We start from the raw sequence: 6,064 nt of genomic DNA on the forward strand, positions 1-6,064 counted from the left end.
AGCATTTTGCCACAAATTCTACTACTTCCTTCTTAATTCCATCCCATCAAAACTAACCTTTCAAATCTTGGTACATCTTTGTACTGCTAGGGTGCGCTATGTAAAGGGTGAAATGAGCCTCCCTTAGTATTTTTTCCTTAAGTTCAACAATGTTAGGAATCACTTTCCTCTTCTTATAAAAGAGCATCTCATTCCTTCCAATAGAGAAATGTGTTGGTGCTTCTGATTCCAGAATCTTCTGTCGAAGCTTCTCCAGTTTTTCATCTTTTACGTTGTCCCTCCAGAATTTCTCCTTGAGTCACATATATGAACTCTTTTATTTCTGCAAAAATGGTATCTCACGGCGGATGTCCAATCATTAGGTTCCTTTTGCTAAGACCGATGGTATGTCTATCTGAGCCTTGAGGCTAAGTGCATCTACTACAATGTTAGCCTTGCCGGGGTGATATTTAATTTCATGCTGATAATCACTAATGGTCTCCACCCATCTCCGTTGCCTCATATTCAAATTTTTTTGACTGAACAGGTACCTAAGACTTTTGTGGTCCGTGTACACTTTGCATTTCTCTCCGTACAAATAGTGCCTCCAAATCTTTAGTGCAAAAACTACCGCTACCAGTTCCAAATCGTGGGTAGGATAATTCCGTTCATGATCCTTGAGCTATCGCGAAGCATAAGCGATGACTCTTCCTTCTTGCATTAGAATTCATCCCAAACCCATCTTAGAGGCGTTGCTGCAGATTACATAGGGCTTGTGAGGTTCTGGTAGTGCTAATATTGGGGCCAAAGACAATCTCTTCTTCAACTCCTGAAAACTTTTCTCACATTGCTCAGTCCATACATATCTAGCATTCTTTCTTCTCAGAGCCCTTAAAAGGCTAGAAAGTCTAGAAAGCCCTTCTACAAACCTTCGGTAGTATCCTGCCAAACCGAGAAAACTATGTACTTCATGGGCATTAGTTGGCCTTTGCCATTCTGTTACAGCATCAATCTTGACAGGGTCCACTGCCACTCCTTTACTAGAAGCCACATGTCCTAGAAATTTCACTTCGTAGAGCCAAAACTCACACTTACTAAGTTTGGCATACAATTGATGTTCCAATAATATCTCCAGTACAATCCTCAAGTGCCTCTTATGCTCTTCCTCATCATGGGAGTAGATCAATATGTCGTCTATGAACACCACTACAAAACTATCTAAGTACTATCGGAAAATATGATTCATCAGTTCCATAAATGCGGCAGGGGCATTTGTCAGCCCAAAAGGCATGACTAGGAGCTCCAAGTGTCCATAGCAAGTTCAAAAAGCAGTCTTAGAGCCATCTTGCTCCCTGATTCTGAGTTGGTGATATCCGAATCGTAGATCAATCTTTGAGAAAACTGCAGCTCCTTGTAATTTATCTAACAGATCGTCTATCCTTGGCAAGGGATATTTATTCTTGACAATCACCTTGTGATGCAAACCAAGGAGCTGGACATGCTGATCATACAAGTGGGAATGGAGCTGAATTTGTAAAAGACCCTTTGTCACTTCCTAGTGGCCCAATTACAAGACTTAGAGCCAAACGATTCAAGGAAGCACTAAATGGGCTAATCCAAGAGAATTGGGCTGATTCTAAAAAGACCAAGATGGGCTCAAATAATATTCAAGACTTAGTCCATGTCATCAAGGCAATTGAAGAGGCTAATTAGCACATAGAAATATGATGAATGGTCTGACCATTAAAGGACGTGAATTTGTTAAGTTTCAAGAATATTAAATAGGTGAATGAACTTGGTCTTGCCTGGGTACGTGAAATACATTGAATTTAGTCATTTTGTCATTACTGGCTGCCTCTAGAAGTCCAAGAGGCCTAAAATTCGTGGGACTTGTTATGTTAATATTTGTGTTGCTTTTAAAGCTGTAGTTATGACTTTTCCTATTCTTGGAGGGTTGTTCCAAGTATATAAAGGGGTTATTTCGAGTTTTAATATCAGATTTGAAATTTCAGAAGCTTATTTGTCTTTGTGAGGTCTTGTGTTCCTCTTGGTTCTTCAAAGAACTCTTTGAACTTATCAAGTTAATCTTGTGGCGTTCAAGCTCCAAACTTATCACCTTGATTCTGATTTCTTGGTGTGGCGTTTTCAATCCTTCGTAGTCTTGGTTCTTCATCTAGTTGGGTGACTGGTCAAGGCTCAACAAATCTTGTCAATACGATCTTGGGGTTCCAAGCCATCATTGTTATCGGGTTTCATCACAATTGTTGGTGGAGTTCATATCATTTTGGTATCAGAGCTTTGGTTCTAAGATAAGTTTGTCTATCTTTTATTTTCGTTCTATTTCCTGTAAAAAAAAAAAAAAACGAAAAAAGATATTGTGGAAAAAAAAAAAGGTACACGATTCCAGTAAGAAAACTTCTTCCTTTCAATCTTGTATCTCACCTTATTCAAGTACTTGAACTTTTGATGAGTTTTGGTTGTTTATTTTCTGAATTGGTGCTGGATTATTTTGAATGAGTTTCTTAAAGTTCGATTAAGAACTAAAGAAGACACAGAAGAGTGGAAAAAGGCAAGAGTGCGAGACCATATGAGGGTGCTTGTGAGGATTCTAACTTTGTTTGCAGATTTTAAAACATGTCTAATAATCAAGAAGAAGACACAACCGAAGAATTTCGACAACCTCCAGTTCCAAACCTCCAAATGCAAGCGATGTTAGGGGAGATGAGGCGTATGTTGAGGGCTGAATTAGAACCTATTCACGAAAGGTTGGACAGGGCAGAAGCAGAAACTCCTATGGGCCAGCAACATGACATCCACAATAAGCAGCATGGTGGGCGTGGTCCGTGGCGGAATGTTGATGGAGAGGCGGAGTTGGAGGAGTTTGATGAGCAATATTTGAACCGAGGCAGGATTGAGCGTGGGTATAGAAATAGAGAAGCTAGGATGGGTAGGGCTAGGAGGGATAACGATTTAGGAAATATAAAGATTAAAATCCCATCTTTTCAAGGTAAAAATGATCCTGAAGTTTATTTGGTGTGGGAAACTAAAATGGAGATGGTTTTTGATTGTCACAACTACTCAGAGATAAAGAAGGTTAAGTTGGCTGCAATTGAATTTACCGATTATGCCATTGTGTGGTGGGATCAATTACTGATTAATAGGAGGAATAGAGAGCCACCCGTGGACACTTGGGAGGAAATGAAAATGCTTATGAGGAAGCGTTTTGTACCCAGCCACTATTATAGGGGATTGTATCAAAAATTACAGAGGTTAATTCAAGGATCTAAAAGTGTGGATGAGTATTACAAAGAGATGGAGGTAGCTATGATCCGGGAAGCCACCATGGCTAGGTTTTTGCACGGTTTAAATCGTGAGATTGCGGATATAGTCGAGATGCAGCACTATGTTGAGTTGACATATATGGTGCATCAAGCCATAAAGGTGGAGGAACAATTCAAACGAAAGGGATTGGCTAGGAGGGGACTGCCTATGGCTACAACCAGCTCGTGGAAGACAACTCCAAAAAGGGATGAGTAGCAACAAAATAAGCCAAAATTTGAATCCTCTAAGATTGCCAACTTAAAGACCGCCACTACTTCAAGTACAATCGAGACTTCAAGTTCTAAAACACGTGATATTAAATGTTTTAAATGTCAGGGGCGCGGACATATAGCCAGCCAGTGTGTAAACAAGAGGGTGATGGTGATAAATGCCCAAGGAGAGCTTGAGTCAGAAAATGAGGAAGAAGTAGATAATGATGATATGCCATCTATGGAGGATGCTGACGATGAGCAAAATGCTGTGGTTGGAGATTTATTGGTTGCAAGGCGAGTTCTCAATGTGCAGGTTAAGGAGGAAGAAAGTAACCAAAGGGAGAACTTGTTTCATACTCGGTGCTTTGTAAATAACAAAGTTTGCAGTGTCATTATCGATGGTGGGAGTTGCACAAATGTAGCCAGCACTTATTTGGTGGAGAAATTGGCTTTAACTACCTTGAAACATCCTCAACCTTACCGGCTTCAGTGGTTGAATGAATGTGGGGAAATCAAGGTGACAAGACAAGTGTTGGTGGCATTATCCATTGGCAAATATGAGGATGAGGTGCTTTGTGATGTGGTTCCTATGCACGCATGCCATTTACTGTTGGGAAGACCATGGCAGTATGATCTGAGGGTTACGCATGATGGATTCACAAATAAGTATTCCTTCACTCTTAATAGGCAACCTATTACTCTTGTGCCATTAACTCCAAAACAGGTCAGGGAGGACCAATTAAAGTTACAAAGTTCGAATGAAAAAAAAAAAAAGAAAAGGAAAGGAAGGCCGAAACTGAAAAAAAAAGACTTAAAAAAAAAAAGGAGAGAAAAACATTGATCAGAGTGAAAAAGAAAGAGAGAGGATTTCGGCTATAGTGAGAGCAAGAGAGGAGAAATTCAATTACATTGCAAAAAAAAGTGAGATCAAGAGAGCATTATTTTCACACCAGCCCCTTATTGTACTCATGTACAAGGAGGCTCTTTTATGTACTAATGATCTCGTCGGTGCTTTGCCGAGCTATTGTTTCTCTTTTGCAGGAGTTTGAAGATGTCCTTCCTGAAGAGGTACCTTATGGTTTACCTCCAATCCGAGGGATTGAACATCAAATTGATTTCATACCTGGTGCATCAATTCCAAACCGACCTGCTTATAGGAGTAATCCCGAGGAGACCAAGGAACTTCAGAGGCAAGTAAGTGAATTATTGGAGAAGGGGTTTGTGCGTGAAAGTATGAGTCCTTGTGCGGTTCCGGTGCTGTTAGTTCCCAAGAAGGATGGAACATGGAGGATGTGTGTTGACTGCCGAGCCATCAACAACATAACGGTAAAGTATCGTCATCCCATTCCTAGACTAGATGATATGCTGGATGAATTGCATGGTTCTTGTGTCTTTACAAAAATTGATCTTAAGAGTGGATATCATCAGATTAGGATGAAAGAAGGTGATGAATGGAAAACTGCTTTTAAGACTAAATATGGTTTGTATGAGTGGTTAGTGATGCCTTTCGGTTTAACTAATGCTCCGAGCACATTTATGCTTGATGAACCATGTTTTGCGAGCATTTATTGGCAGATTTGTAGTTGTGTATTTTGATGATATCTTGATCTATAGCAAAAATTTGGAAGAACATGTAATGCATTTGAAATCTGTTTTGGAAATTCTAAGGAAAGAAAGGTTGTTTGCTAACCTCAAAAAGTGCACCTTTTGCACGGATAAGCTTGTGTTTCTTGGTTTTGTTGTTAGTAAGAGAGGAATTGAGGTGGATGAGGAAAAGGTGAAGGCAATCCAAGAGTGGTCAACGCCTACAACAATCAGCCAAGTGAGGAGTTTCCACGGCTTAGCTAGCTTCTATAGACGGTTTGTGCGTGATTTTAGTAGCTTAGCCGCCCCACTTACTGAAGTCATCAAGAAAAATGTGCCGTTTAAGTGGGGAAAAGAACAAGAAAACGCATTTAGTCTGATCAAAGAAAAGTTAACTAATGCACCTTTGCTTGTTTTACCTAACTTTGCTAAAATTTTTGAAATTGAGTGTGATGCTTCAGGCATAGATATTGGAGCTGTTTTGATGCAAGAAGGCCGTCCAATTGCTTATTTCAGTGAAAAGTTGAGTGGGGCAGCCCTAAATTACCCTACTTATGATAAGGAGATGTATGCCTTGGTGAGGGCTTTGAAAAATTGGCAACACTATCTATGGCCAAAGGAGTTTGTGATTCACACAGATCATGAGTCTTTGAAGCATTTGAAAGGACAGCAAAGGTTGAACAAACGTGATATGAACCCGCGGGAATGAATTCCCTTGAACCCACAGACAATTTGAAAACTCCCCAAGAAAGCCAAAATCAAGTCAAGGATGGAGAATCTAGACCCGATGAGAACTCGTTTCAAGAACCTAGATTATATTAAAATCTAGACCCGTTGAAGAACCCGTCTCAAGAACCCAGATTACAAAGGAGGAACGCCACAAAGGTTGTGATTTACCTTTGATAAGTTCAAAAGTTCAATTAAGAACAAGAGGAGTAAAACTCAACTCACAATGAATAAATTCATCA

The sequence above is a fragment of the Juglans regia genome, unplaced genomic scaffold (genome assembly GCF_001411555.2).
Source record: "Juglans regia cultivar Chandler unplaced genomic scaffold, Walnut 2.0 Scaffold_720, whole genome shotgun sequence".
Lineage (NCBI taxonomy): Eukaryota > Viridiplantae > Streptophyta > Magnoliopsida > Fagales > Juglandaceae > Juglans > Juglans regia.